Below are 16,133 nucleotides of genomic sequence, written 5' to 3' on the forward strand. Positions count from 1 at the left end.
GGGATTCAAGGATTCTTCAATATACGCAAATCAATCAATGTGATACACCATACCAAAAAATTGAAGAATAAAAACCATATGATCATCTCAATAGATGCAGAAAAAGCTTTTGACAAAATTCAACACCAATTTATGATAAAAACTCTCCAGAAAGTGGTCCTAGAGGGAACCTACCTCAACATAATAAAGGCCATATAAAACAAACCCACAGCAAACATCATTCTCAGTGGTGAAAAACTGAAAGCATTTCCTCTAAGATCAGGAATGAGACAAGGATGTCCACTCTCACCACTATTATTCAACATAGTTTTGGTAGTCCTAGCCACAGCAATCAGAGAAGAAAAAGAAATAAAAGGAATCCAAATTGGAAAAGAAGAAGTAAAACTGTCACTGTTTGCAGATGACATGATACTATACGTAGATAATCCTACAAATGCCACCAGAAAACTATTAGAGCTAATCAATGAATTTGGTAAAATAGCAGGATACAAAATTAATGTACAGAAATCTCTGGCATTCCTATAAACTAATGATGAAAAGTCTGAAATAGAAATTATGGAAACACTCCCATTTACCATTGCAACGAAGAGAAGAAAATACTAGGAAAAAACTTACCTAGGGAGACAAAAGACCCATATGCAGAAAACTATAAGACACTGATGAAAGAAATTAAAGATGATACCAACAGATGGAGAGATATACCACGTACTTGGATTGGAAGAATCAATATTGTGAAAATGATTATACTACCCAAAGCAATCTACAGATTCAATGCAATCCCTTTCAAATTACCAATGGCATTTTTTACGGAACTAGAACAAATCATCCTAAAATTTGTATGGAGACAAAAAAGACCTCGAATAGCAAAAGCAGTCTTGAAGGAAAAAAACGGAGCTGGAGGAATCAGACTCCCTGACTTTGGACTGTACTACAAAGCTACAGTAATCAAGACAATATGGTACTGGCACAAAAACAGAAACACAGATCAATGGAACAAGACAGAAAGCCCAGGGATAAACCCACGCACCTAAGGTCAAGTAATCTATGACAAAGGAGGCAAAGATACACAATGGAGAAAAGGCAGCCTCTTCCATAAGTGGTGCTGGGAAAACTGTAAAAGAATGAAATTAGTACACTCCCTAATACCGTACACAAAAATAAACTCAAAATGGATTCGATACCTAAATGCAAGACTGGACTCTATAAAACTCTTAGAGGAAAACTTTGGAAGAACACTCTTTGACATAAATCACAGCAAGATGTTTTTTGATCCACCTCCTAGATTAATGGAAATAAAAACAAAAATAAACAAATGGGACCTAATGAAACTTCAAAGCTTTTGCACAACAAAGAAAACCATAAACAAGATGAAAAGACAACTCTCAGAATGGGAGAAAATATTTGCAAATGAATCAACGGACAGTAGATTAGTCTCCAAAATATATAAACAGCTCATGCAGCTCAATATTAAAGAAACAAACAACCTAATCCAAAAATGGGCAGAAGACCTAAAGAGCCATTTCTCCAAAGAAGACACACAGAAGGCCAAGAAGCACATGAAAAGCTGCTCAACATCACTAATTATTAGAGAAATGCAAATCAAAACTACAATGAGGTATCACCTCACACCAGTTAGAATAGGCATCATCAGAAAATCTACAAATAACAAATGCTGGAGAGGGTGTGGATAAAAGGGAACCCTCTTGCATTGTTGGTGGGAATGTAAATTGATGCAGCCACTATGGAGAACAGTATGGAGGTTCCTTAAAAAACTAAAAATAGAATTACCATATGATCCAGCAATCCCACTACTGAGCATATGCCCAGAGAAAACCATAATCCAAAATGACACATGCACCCCAATGTTCATTGCAGCACTATTTACAATAGCCAGGTCATGGAAGCAACCTAAATGCCAATTGACAGACGAATGGATAAAGAATTTGTGGTACGTATATACAATTGCATATTGCTCAGCCATAAAAAGGAACAAAATTGAGTCATTTCTTGAGACGTGGATGGTTCTAAAGACTGTCATACAGAGTGAAGTAAGTCAGAAAGAGAAAAACAAATATCATACATTAATGCATGTATGTGGAACCTAGAAAAATGGTACACATGAACTCGTTTGCAGGGCAGAAGTTGAGACACAGATGTAGAGAACAAACGTATGGACACCAAGGGGGGAAAACCGTGGTGGGGTGGGGATGTTGGTGTGCTGAATTGGGGATTGCAATTGACATGTATACACTGATGTGTATAAAATTGATGATTAATAAGAACCTGCAGTATAAAAAACAAACAAACAAAAAAACAACTAATATTAAACTTTCTTTGGGTTATTTTTATGGAAATATGTTAATATAAATGTTTCAGACATTACATGAAATTTCTAAAAATCTTATATGTTCTGGTATAATGTCATAAGTCATAATTCTAGTTATTACTTTAAAATGTATATCTCAGAAGTAACTAAATTTCCTTGTCAATTGCATTATTATGAACTTTAACCGTGGTCATTTTTAAGTCTTTTGTCATTACAGAAAGTTCTGGGTGTACTCTGATGCTTTTGCAAAAATGTTCCTATAAAAGGGTTTCATCTTCAAGGAATTCATGGAAAAGACTCTGACAAGTACAGGTTTCTGGTAACTGACTATACTGCTGAACTGAATGAATAAGCATTTTCAGAACTCTAATGGAAAACTGATGAATTCATAAAAGTCCTAACAAAAGATCAAGATGAAAACAAAAAATTAATTACATGGGACTGAGTGAACTGATGAGGATGATTATAATTTTTGTGGCTTTCTGTTTGAATAATAATAATAATAAATCCCACAAGGACTGAGAGGCAAAAAATACACAAATCAATTTTCACTGCAAAGTAAAGGAGCTGTTAAAGTGGAGGATTACTGGACTGAATGTCAATATTATGACATAGTATGAGTGTGTTTCATGTTTGGTAATTGCAATCGTTGTTTTGTTGTGGTCATCCATTTACAATGCTTGGTGTCAGTTTATTTATCTCTTTTAAAAATAAAATACATTGTGTGTGTGTGAAAAATATATATATATATATGGGCGGAAGACCTAAATAGACATTTCACCAAGGCAGACATACAGATAGCCAAGAGGCACATGAAAAGATGCTCAACATCACTAATTGTTAGAGAAATGCAAATCAAAACTACAATGAGCTATCACCTCACCTCGGTCAGAATGGCCATTATCAAAAAATCTAGAATCAATAAATGCTGGAAGGGGTGTGGGGAAAAGGGAACCTTCCTGTACTGTTGGTGGGAATGTAAATTGATACAACCACCATGGAAAATAGTATGGAGGTTCCTTAAAAAGCTAAAAATAGAACTACCATATGACCCAGCAATCTCACTACTGAGCATGTACCCTGAGAAAAGCATAATTCAAAAAGAGACATGTACCATAATGTTCATTGCAGCTCTATTTACAATAGCCAGGACAGGGAATCAACTTAAATGTCCATAGATAGATGAATGGATAAAGAAGATGTGGCACATATATACAATGGAATATTTCTCAGTCATAAAAAGAAATGAAATTAAGTTATTCGTAGTGAGGTGGATGGACCTAGAGTCTGTCATACAGAATGAAATAAATCAGAAAGAGAAAAACAAATACCATATGCTAATGCATATATATGGAATCTAAAAAAAAAAAAAGGTACTGATGAACCTAGTTACAGGGCAGGAATAAAGAGGTAGACACAGAAAATGGACTTGGGAAATGGGGTGGGAGGGCAAAGCTGGGGCGAAGTGAGAGTAGCATCAACATATATACACTACTGAATGTAAAATAGTTGGCTGGTGGGAAGCAGCAGCATAGCACAGGGAGATCGGCTGGGTGCTTTGCGATGACCTACGGGGTTGGGATAGGGAGGATGTGAGGGAGGTTCAAGAAGAAGGGGATATGGGGACATGTGTATGGATATGGCTGATTCGCTTTGTTGTGCAACAGAAACTAACACAGTATTGTGAAGCAATTATACTCCAATAAAGATCTATTAAAAAAATAAAATTTAATTAAAAAAATTTTTTTAAATGTTAAGTTTTAACTAGTGACTGACTGAATGAATAAAATGATGGATGGACAGATGGATGGATTCATTAACACCTCTCTTATTCTTACTAATACAACAAGTTAGCGGGGAAACTAGGGTTTAAACATTCAGCTGTAGAGCAGGATTTGGGTTTCTATTTGCAGAAGCGTAATATCTGCAAGATTTCCTTTGGTATTTTTTAATTTGTTTAATTGATTTTACAGTACACATGGAAATTAAAATTTATTTTTGCCTCTATTTTCCTTAAACCATAAAGTTTGTAAGAAATTTAATTGCAGTTAGCCACTTTAAAACAATATATTTAAATGTCATAATTTTAAATGAAATTGCATCTGAATTTAATAATAAAATCAAATTTTTCATATATTGTTAGAAAGTGCTAGTTAAATGAATTCTCAAAAGACAATAAGTTGCTGTTTAGTACTTTAAAAACCTGGCAACTTCTGCCTTGCTATTTGTTAAAATGTACTTTAGAATATACAATGCAATTCGAGAATTTTAATTTTGGATCATAAAGCAGTATTAAGCTTTTTCTCCTGAAATTTGTTCAGTAAACTTTATTAGGTCTTCTTTTGACCCTCACTAGGGAGAAAGAAGATAAGGTCCACTCAGTGGGTGAAGACACACAGCAGAGAATTGAAATTGACAATACAAAACAAGTGGATCATTCAGACAGCAAAAGACTGGGAGTAAGTGGCAACAGGTGATTCCTTGGAGCATAAAGCATAACAGACAATGGGTTTGAGGGGGAATAGTGAAACCTGTAGTCCCTGAGTATGGGATAGTTGTCATATATGGGACATCATTGATATTGGACATGTGAGAGGGCTCAGTTTAGAGCCAAGAATGCCAGGCACTGAAGGTATGATCTCTCTTATATGTGGAATCTAAAAAAAGGAAAAACCGAGATCATAGATACAGAGAACAGACTGGTGGCTGCCAGAAGTGGGGAGTGAGGGGGGGAGGGGTTAGACGGACAAAGTTGGTCAAAAGGTACCAACTTCCAGTTATAAAATGAAAAAGTCATGGAGATGTAATGTCCAACATGGTGACTATAGTTAATAATACTGTATTGTATATTTGAAAGTGGTCAAAGAAATTGTTAAAGTTCTCATCACAAGAAAAAAAAGGTAATGTTTGTTAACTAGTTATTGTTGTAATCATTTTGCAATATGTACAAATATCAAATTGTGTTGTACACTGGAAACTAACATAATGTTATGTCAGTTATACCTCAATTTTACAAAATGCAGGGGGACTTCCCTGGTGGTCCAGTGGTAAAGAATCCACCTTACAATGCAGGGGACGTGGGTTCGATCCCTGGTCAGGGTACTAAGATCCCACATGCCATGGGGCAACTAAGCCCGTACACCACAACTACTGAGCTCCTGTGCCTCAACTAGAGCCTGCATGCCCCAAACTACAGAGCCCACACTCCCTGAAGCCTGAGTGCCACAACTAGAGAGAAACCCGCCTGACGTAAATAAGACTCAACACAGCCAAAAATAAACAAATAAATATTAAATAAATCTTTAATAAATAAATAAATAAATAAAATGCTGGACACTGGATGATTAGACTGGGCTCTTGCCAGAGCGGTTACCATCTGATATGTAGCTACTTCCATTAAGCCTCACAACCACCCTCCCAGTGGGTATGATTATTATGCCCTCTGAACTGAGGCTTACCTGTGAACAATGTCTCGTCAGGGAGTGGTGGACATGAGAGTCAAACTTCCAACTGCCATCTCCAAAGCTGTACTCTACAACTAAAGTGTATTCTACCAAGTTCCACTATAACCAGTTCTGCTACACTATGGAGTGTCTTCCGCCAAGATCCACTCTACTGCTGAGACTTACAAGTACACTTAGTTTTCTTCTAGGTTGTCCAGATAGTTCACTGGAGTAAGAATGGAGGTAAAGCAAAAGATCCTGGGACGAAGATCTATTCAGGTGTTCTTTCTTTAATACTTGAGCATAGTGATTATGGTAGTAGAATTATGAATCCTGAAAAAAAAGATATATTTGATGGATAATATATCTGTATCTCATATGATAACAGAGCATGTGAAAAAATGCTCCTGATGTTTTGCAAAGTTGTAGGAAAAATATTGGTATTAGTTTGTAAAAGGACACACACACACCCACACACACACACACCAACGTTGTCTTACAAATTATACTAAATTTTTTCCACATTCAAGAATTAACTGTAGGGCTTCCCTGGTGGCGCAGTGGTTGAGAGTCTGCCTGCCGATGCAGCAGACACGGGTTCGTGCCCCAGTCAGGGAAGATCCCACATGCCGCAGAGCGGCTAGGCCCGTGAGCCATGGCTGCTGAGCCTGCACGTTCAGAGCCTGTACTCCGCAACAGGAGAGGCCACAACAGTGACAGGCCCGCGTACCACAAAAAAAAAAAAAAAAAAGAATTAACTGTGATGAAACTATGTCCACAATAGTTCACCTGAAACATTATGGGCCAGATGTGTTTTGAATTCGAAATTTTTTGGATGTTAGTAAAGTAATAGAGTACTATATTACATGACACCTTCAAATGGCATATGAAATGTTGACCTGAAATAGACTGTCACATATTTCCCCAGCAAAGATGGGTTTATTCAGAATCAACAGTGAATTGCAATTCAGGGTCTGCAATCCTATTGAACCACCTACAGGTCCCGGCAAGGAAGGAAGAATGCTTTCACAGAGAAAAAGGAACTTGGAAGGGATATAGTAAACAGAGTCCACAGCTTTTCATTGGCTGAGTCCTTGACAGGAAAGAAAAACTCTTTCTTCTTCCTGTTGGGCTCTCCTATTGTTGCAGGGTGTAAGCACTCCCCATTCGGTTTCTCAAGTCTATTTAATTGAGGTCTCTGTTTATTAATTTTTTACAGAAGCAGCATCCATATCAAATATTAATATTTCTACCATGAAATATGAATATTGACACTAAGTGGGATAAATAAGTTCTATGTGAAACTTCGTGTCATTTCTGATGAGGTTTTTGTTGTTTGTTTGTTGTTTGGTTTTTTTTTCCGGTACGCGGGCCTGTCACTGTTGTGGCCTCTCCCATTGCAGAGCACAGGCTCTGGACGCGCAGGCTCAGCGGCCATGGTTCACGGGCCTAGCCGCTCCACGGCATGTGGGATCTTCCTGGACCGGGCATGAACCCATGACCCCTGCATCGGAAGGCTGACTCTCAACCACTGCGCCACCAGGGAAGCCCTCTGGTGAGGTTTTGATGCCAAAAATGTTTGCCACAAATTTATTAATAAATTTTTCAGAGATTTTTTAATTTCAAAACTAAACATATGGGGTTTTAGACTGGTATTTTCTTGAAAAACTCTATTTCGTATACATCATTAAACACTGGATTTTGTCAAAAAATGTCCACATCAAACTGCATCTTAGAGCAAAGTAAACATTCATTCCATTATCAATTTTCTAAATTCTTAATTCAACACATGTGACAACCTACAGAAAATAAGCCAGTTAGATCTGATACAATATTTGTGCCTTAAGATTGGTAAAATTATGAAGCTGTACAAGTGTTTCTTCCATAACTCTTTCTCTATACTGTCAACCAAAACACAATGCAGGAGGCTGCAAATAAGAAAAGAGTTTATTCAGGGTCTTAAGAATTGCAATTCAGGAGACACAGGTTCAGGTAAAACCGAAAGAGAGTTCCAGGGAATAGAAAGAGTCAGGGGCTTATAAAGACCACAAGGTTTGTCAACTGAAAAAAGGCACAACCTAAAATTTGAGAACTACCTTTTATTTGGTGGGCTTAGGATTTAAGCCCAGGATACAGCCTCTCAGGTAGCTCTGAGGAATTGTTCCAAAGAGGTGAGGGAGGAGCCAGGATATATAGGAGTTTTTGCTGAAAAAAGAAAAAATGTAGTCGAACATTAAAAGATTATTGCTAATCACAAAAAAAACGGACGTCTCAAGTTAATGATTTTAGTGCTTTTCTATGTATGGGAAGATGCAAGAGTCTGGTCTTATTGAAATCATTCCTTTGAAATGTATGTTAACTATCAAGGTCCAGAATACTATTTTTCTCCATCTTGAATTCCCCTCTGTGTGCACTGTTGGGGACGGCTGCAGTGGCTGCTGGCTTTATGACCATGATATCCTTTGTTTACTGAAACGGCAGGTACCATTCTTGGTCCATAGTGCCTCCTCTTGGTCATAAATTCGACCAATGTTTGGGAGGCATTTCATGACCAATTTTGTTCCATGATGCCAAGAAGGCTCATTCCTAGATCAGGCAAACATTCTGGTGACAGACCCCTCAAGTGCTAATTTTTGGATTAGGCCCTGTTTATAATCTAAAATTCTCTGGATCACCTGTCTTACTAGTCTACTATGATTCAGGAAATGTCTTCCCTTATTGCTTCTTCCCATATCTAGAGTTGCACTATTAAAATGATTCTATGTAGAGTTATATATGTGATTGATTGCCTCGAGACATTTAGCCATCATTACTTTTGTTGGAGGCCTGGTTACACATTGGGTAATGCAAGAGACAACAATCTTATAAAATAGACCGGATATAAGTAATACAGCTGTAACATTAATAAAGTCACAGTACAGCAGAGACAGGCACAAGGCATAACTAATTTGAAAACAAGAGAAAACAAATTAAAACAATGTTTAGTATAACTAGTTGTAATCTGATTGCAATAAGCCATCAAGTCCACAGGGGAGCTGGCTGGAGAAACAAAATTCTGGAGGGATCATGTAGAGAGAAAAAGATAAATGTTTCATCTTTATTTACAAAAATATACTTTATCAAGTTGTTGTAGGTCATAGTTAACATAAGAGGAAAGTTTTCCTGGAAAACAAATATTAAATGCCAGTATTTTTCAGTAAAAATGTCATAAAATAATAAATCATATTGATCAGTTCATTCAGTCCCATGTAATTAATTCCTGTTGATCTGGATGAACCATCAGGTTTTCCATTAGAATTTTATAATTTCTTACCAGTTCAGTAATATGATCTAAGAATCATCAGAAACTCATATTTGTCAAAAAGTCCTTGTTATGAATCTTCTTGAAGATCTTAATTTTATAAAAACATCAGAGTAAAACAGTAATTGTCTATAAATGACAAAAGACTTAAAATACCATGGTTAAATATCTGATTACAATGCAATTGACAAGAAACTTGGTTATTTCTGTGACATACATTTTAAGATAATAACTAGAATTATGACTAATAATATTATACCAGGACATAACAGAATTTTAGGAATTCCACATAAATTTTGGAATATCTGTTTGCACATTTATCCAAACAATATAACCAAAGATTTTTATCACCACTTCTTTGACAATGGTTCCCATGTGACTTAACGTACCAAATAAATCTAAATTGTTTATATCTCTCTTTGAGATGTTTCTGGGACTCTTTGAAGCAACTCAAAGTTAGCTGGAGGTCAAAAGAATCTTAATTAGAATTTGATATTTGGGAAGTCTGTCAAAAAATATTATCAAAAGTTTTCATTTGTTATTTTTAATAACAAGTATAATAATAAGTATTTATTATATAATAATAAATATATTTATTAATTATATAAATAATAATAAGTATTTATTATTTTTAAATTTTATTTATTTTTTTGCTGTGCTGTGTGACTTGTGGGATCCTAGTTCCCTGACCAGGGATCTAACCCAGGCCCTCAGCAATAAAAGCACAGAGTCCTGAAAACTGGACTGCCAGGGAATTCCCCTCAAAAGTTTTTTGAAACAGTTGGTCAAATAGGATCGTAGGTCACTATGAAACAATACTTATTCACTCAACCAAAGTGACAATAAAAGTTTCTTTAAGGCAAATACAGATCATTTAGAAGGCAAAGAAACTCACAGTCTGTTATCAAAAGTAGATCAACATTGCAAGAAAACTTTGTTCTCTTAACAGAGGGAGAAACCAACTCCAGTCCTGCACCAGCCCACTCTCAATAACTAAATTCATTTACCTAATTCAGTTCAATTCAGTTTCAGCCTAACCATGAACAAGGACCCTTTTTCAGGGCTCTCTTTCTATAAACCTTCCACAACTTTCTGTATCCATATTAGTTTGTTGCTCATTTTTCCATCCAGATATAACCAGCTATAGGACAAAATTAATCTTTCCCCTTAACAAAATGTATTTCTATTCTTCATACCTTGTTTTGCTGAAAACACACATCCTACTTTCCTTGCAAACTAAAATGTTTCCCTTACTATTTTCAGTAACCTTAATTACATATTACAATTTTAACCCTTAAAAACTTTGATCTCCAGCAAAAACCTACAAGCAGCAAGCAATTGTGAACTGTTTGTCATACCAGAATTTCTTGATTGGCAAACACTTAGGAACATTCCAAAACCTCTAGAAATGTACACCTTTTCATAGTATAATTTCTTTCCTCCATGTGGTATAAGATGTGCGTCTAATAAACCTAAACATCTTCAGTTTCCCTCTCATAAGGAGACAAAGTAGGTAAATTTAGACCTGTTTAGCAATTAATGTTCTAGTATTTCATCTTATTTGAAATGACCTAGATACTCAGTGAGTTCCCATCATTTAACTTAGTAAAACTCTAAAATTTCAAGTTACCAAAAATCTGGAGAAACTATTTTAGATAGATGTACCCAAAACATAATTATTCCTAAAGAGTTCACCTGAAAACTCTTATCCCATTTACCATTATTTTATAACTTATGAAAATATCATACCAAGTTAATTTCTCCTTTCTGAAAGAACTCTGTAACAGAAATAACATGAATTTATTGACCTTTAGTAAACCTAGGTACAATAAAAGTAAGACATGTCTATATTGATTAACCCAATAAGTTTAAGCTAGTTTTAATGCAAAATATTAATTTAATATTGAATATTTCCTGGATAACCTGAAATTCATTCTGGCCAGTTTTCTTTATATTTAGAAATATTTAATTTGTAAACACTTTTAAGTCAATTAAATAGAATTCTTCTATAAATTTAATTTTGATAATATTTTCCAGAGATAGAGACATCTCATATGTATAATGTGCACACAAACATGTAAACAGACAAAACTAGAGATCTCATAGCTTCACTTTAACATTTATTTAGTGATGAATCAGGTCCTACAATATAAACGTATTAGTTTCTAAAGAACAGTTGGAATACGTTAAATTTATTTGCTCAGATGACTAAGTCTTTACTATTTGTGGAAAAGACTTTTAAGATATATATTTGTTCTTGATAAATTCTTAAGGAAGCTGTGAATTAGATTTTGTGTTAGGGAGTCTGTCCAGTGGTTTGAGTTTTAAAAGGGAACTTTTTTCCTTTTTTAAAAAACTTTGGTTTCATGATTGAACTAATTAGACTCAGTCTCAGGTTATTGTGGGCTGTATCTACATTTCTGATTTGCAAGACAAAGACAGTTGCTTTAATTCCCCAAAGAACTGGTCTGCCACATAAATGATATTAAAAGATTGATTTGCCCAACTATATTTTCATTAATTTGCTTTTTTATATCAGTGAGAAGATTCCCAAATAAACTGAAAATCAAGAGTTCTTTGTTCTAGAACTTTAAGGATCAATTTATCATGCTTTCGGAATTTTGCGCAAGGCATTCAACAAAGGACCTCTTTTTGAGGGTACAAGTTAAACCCAGAGCAAAATAATTTCTATTATTGTTTTCATTAGCCCCTGAATATTAGTTCTCAGTTTTTATTTCATATTGTGCAGGCTCAAGTGATCCTTTTGTTTTCTTTTAGTATTTTTAATTACTATTGTCTGAAGGGCACATTTATATGCCCTGTCTTATAATACCAAGGGGAGGTGAAGCACCCCAGTGAGACATAATGTCTATCACACAATATAATTAAGCAAAAGTAATGTAACCATTTTATATAAAGCCCATTTAAATATACCAATTTTTATAAATTTTCTCAATTCTGTCAACTTTAATACCTTTAACTTTAGTTTCCATTAAGACCCCATCAGCAAGCTTTGGTCTTATAAGGAATCGTAGAAGCTTTCCTTTTAATTCCCCAGCCATTTTATCTATTTTTGTATAAAGGCTTTGGGATCCCCAGTGAAAGGTTGAGCCGAGGGACTCAGGTCTTTTTGTCAATCTCTTAACTTGATTAATTGGCCTTTTGCCCCAAGCAATTGTTGATCAGATATCTCAGTGTAATTTTCTTCCAGCCTTTTAAATATATAGATTTTAACTGGAGTCAATAGAGTGAACTTGTTTGGGGCCCTTTAATGTTGGGACCAATAGGGAGTCCCTTTGGCCCATCCAACCTTAGGTCATGTTGTATAAAAACCTTTTGTTTTAATCCCATTAATGTTCATTTTATTTAATGTCCTATTTCTTAATAACCATCTAAAGATTTTTATTCTTTTGAGATGAGTTCCTTTAAAATTTCCACCTTCTTGGGAAGAAGTCTCTAGACTTTCTCTTCAGTTTTCTCTTATTTCCCTGTTAACCCAGTTAACATTAATTATCCTAATGTTTTTATTAGCATCTGTAAGGCCCATTGAGGGGAAGTGGAGACCACAAATAAGGCTTCTCAAACTGGTTTTTTATTTGTTTTAAACTAAGGGAGATCTTAGGTTAACTATATATATATAGATAGATAGATATAGATAGATAATATATATCTATATATATAGATACATATATGATGTTCTTCTAATTTGTTTTTTTCACCAATAGGTACCAGCTATTTATAATGAGGGCTCTCTAAAAATTTACCAATTTAGAAATTTTTTCAATTTAAAGGGTCTATCATCTGGTCATTGATGAGATGTATCTAAATAGCAGCTCAGGTCGCAGGAGGCATCCCCACAAGAGAGTGCAATGGATGCAGCCTTCACAAGATCTAGAAAGTTTACTCCCAAAACCACCTAAGAAAGTAAAGGGCCTTTGTTATACAGGTAATGCAACAAAAGTTAAGGTGACAAAGACCCCTGTGAGCTGGCAGAGCCAGACAAAACACTGCTCAGAATCCCAGTCTATTTGACTGGCTGCCAAATGTACACTATATGTGTACTTTCTGGATGGTAGAGATCAACTCTCAAAACACAGAAAAGGAAAAAACAACAACAGCAAACAATGCCTAAGATCTGGTAGAACATTTACATCTCAAAGACACAGGGAGAGAAATGAAAGGGTTTTTGTTTTCTTTAAGGTCAGAATTCTGAGAAGATGTTTTATGAAGCCAGTTTTCTCTAACTTAACTGTGTATGTAATAAAAGAGCCACATCTTGGGCATTTTCAGGGCAAGATTTCCTTGCAAATATAAGTTTTGTACATACATACAAAAGCCTGCCTGGGGTATTAGTTGGAAGCTGGCAATCTGTCATTCCTTTTCTTTTGTTTTGAAAACTTTGTTCTCCATTCCAAGGTCAGTCTGCCAAGATAAATTGCTAGTGATGATCATGCAGTGGACCAATGTGCTCTTTGTGAGCTTAACTCCTCTAGGAGTTTCAACCCCCTTACATGTCTCAGTTTCTCTCTTGGGTAGTATAAGACCACTGTGGGTATTCAGATCACTGAGTGGCCAGCTCTCATGTGTGTCCCCAGCAGAGCAAGTTTTTAATTAAAATGAGTGGGTTTCTCTATAGGGACAGCTGCATGGTATGAGGACTTGCTGCCACCACTTTCAAAAGTTTCTCAGTTCCCTGAGAAAGCCTTCATCAGCTGGGAAGAAGATGTTCCTTATTCACAGTTGAAAGCTCTCATGAGATATCTTCACTTTTATTCCAACAAACCCTATTAAAGTAGCCCATTCAAGGAAAAATGCCAGGCCAGTCTCCCATCTAATTACCCAGACCAACCCTACTCATTGTCTAAATTAGGCAAAAATCTTCTCAGTGTCTTTCAACTGAGGATAACCCAGGTACCTCTTCTTGAAACTAAGTTTCAAGGATAACTTACTCCTCCAGAGAGGAATTTAATACGACTGAATAAAACCTAGGATCATCAGCCAATAATGGGACATCTGAAAACCAGGAGAGACTCACACAAATTTGTCTGGACTCCCTCAGGAGGCGGACAGACCCAAGAGGCCTCTGCTTGTGCCAGGTTCCAGATCTTCATAGAGTTCAGGCAAAGGAGAGATGTCTGCTCTGAATCCCTTCACCGGTTGCCAAAACTATCAACTGAAAAAAACAAAAACAAAAAAACGCACAACTTAAAAGTGGAGAATTATGTTTTATTCAGGGCATTACTGAGGGTTATAGCTTGGAAACAACCTCTCAGATAGCTCTGAGGAACTTTTCAAAAGAGGTAAGGGAGAGCCAGGATATACAGGAGTTTTTGCTGAAGAACAAAACAAAACAAAAAACATAGTCAAACGTCAAAAGATTATTGCTAATCACAAAAAATCAAACATCTCAAGTTAATGATTTTAGTGCCTTTCTATATATGAAAGATGCAAGAGTCTGGGCTCACTGAAATTATTCCTTTGATAGGTATCTTAACTATCTAGGGCCAGTATCCTGTTTTTCTCCACCCTGAATCCCATCTGGGTGCATTGGTGGTGGTGGCTGCAGTGGCCAATAGCTTTATGGCAGCAATATGCTTTGTTTACTGAAATGGCAGGTGACCTTTGTCCACAGGTTGTTAAAAGTTGCCTGGTGAGAACTGTGATAGACTCTGACATGAATCAGAAAATATTTACCCTTAAGGAATCACAAGTTATTTTAGGGTTGGGAGTCCAACAAGTAGATAGGATGTCACCAGTTATTTTAGGGTAAGGTTCTATTAAGTATCTTGAGTTTCTGGCAGATGTTCTGGATACCTTCATTAGGACAATAATAAGTCACACTTCCTCAATGGCCTTCCAGCTCCATTTAGGGAGCTCGCTTAGCAATACCAACTCCACTTTGATTTTCCTCCCACAATATCTCTTCCCCATCTGAGGCAGGTTTTCCCTTCATGCTGACCCAGGTGTTCCCTCAGTGGTGACTTAGCTCTTCCCCAGCTCCTCAGCCCTGTTTCTCATTCAGCACCCTCAGGGGCCTGCTCTTCACCTGAAGAGGAGCCAATGCATGCTGTCTGGTCTGAGCCTCTGCAACATCTTAGTTACTCTAAAGCACCAATATAGGGCTTACAAGAGCAAGATGGGTAATTTTCTCCATTTTAGAGATGAGAAAATGAGGTTAAAAAAATAAAATAACTTGTCCCCGTTGGCAAATAGCTAGCCTAGATCTGAACCCAGCTTTTCCCCCTTGCACTATAGCCTCTAAAGTGCAAATTCATCTGGAGATCCTCTTTGTGCTGAAAGGCAAGTTGCTTAAAGTGCTACTGTTCCAGAATACTGAATTTAGAGCTTTGGAGGTGGGCGGGCTCAGTACTCCTCAAATCAGACTGTGTGGATGTTCCTGACCTGCCAGTATCCAGCTCCATCCTGCTTCCCAGGGAAGCGCTGAGCCCAGGATGCAAGCAGAATCCCAGGGTGAGGATCAGGCAGGGAAGGGAAGTGCATAGGAGGAAAGGGAAGTTTAAACACGGTGAGGCCTTTTCTAGCTTTTAATGTCCACTGAGAGAATATTTTAAAACATGTCAGCAAAACAAGGCAAAGGCAAGTTCTGAAGAGGGGAAAAAATAGAGAGAAAAATCACAGAGAAAAGACTTGTCCTTCCCAAGAGATGGTCGCCCCAGTAGTATTCTTCAAGAAGCTTTCCTTCACAGCCCAAATCAGAGTTCCCACAAAGCAGTTCCCATGGTGATGAGGAAGCCGCCCACTGAGCCAGGGAATCTGGAGGCTGAGATATGCTGTCAGAGCCAACTCTGAGAGGCGGTTGTCAGGAAAAGCAGTGTGTGTCATGTCAGTGCTGGCCCTGCATTCACTAACTGGTGCCCTGGTGCCTGGATTACTACAAGCAAGTCAGAGGACGTTGTAACAGGGAAGAGCAAAATGGAACTCTATGTTGGATCTGTTTCTTTTACTTTAACCTCTACTTCTCCTTGCTTTTGTTATTATAATCACGCATAATGGCCTGCCTCAGGGAACCCTGCCCTTCTGCCTGAATGTTAAACTAAAGTGC

At 36.8% G+C, this 16,133-nt stretch overlaps 1 long non-coding RNA gene across 1 annotated transcript; it reads right to left on the reverse strand.

Annotated features, from left to right (window-relative positions):
• Positions 1-5,781: 5,781 nt before the first annotated feature.
• Positions 5,782-14,239, reverse strand: LOC125961888 (uncharacterized). The gene is made up of 3 exons (XR_007472987.1): positions 14,106-14,239; positions 7,866-7,974; positions 5,782-6,102 (listed from the first exon to the last, which is right to left on the reverse strand). It is a non-coding gene; the product is annotated as an uncharacterized LOC125961888 (long non-coding RNA).
• Between the last annotated feature and the right edge of the window lie 1,894 nt (positions 14,240-16,133).

The sequence above is a fragment of the Orcinus orca genome, chromosome 18, assembly GCF_937001465.1.
Source record: "Orcinus orca chromosome 18, mOrcOrc1.1, whole genome shotgun sequence".
NCBI lineage: Eukaryota > Metazoa > Chordata > Mammalia > Artiodactyla > Delphinidae > Orcinus > Orcinus orca.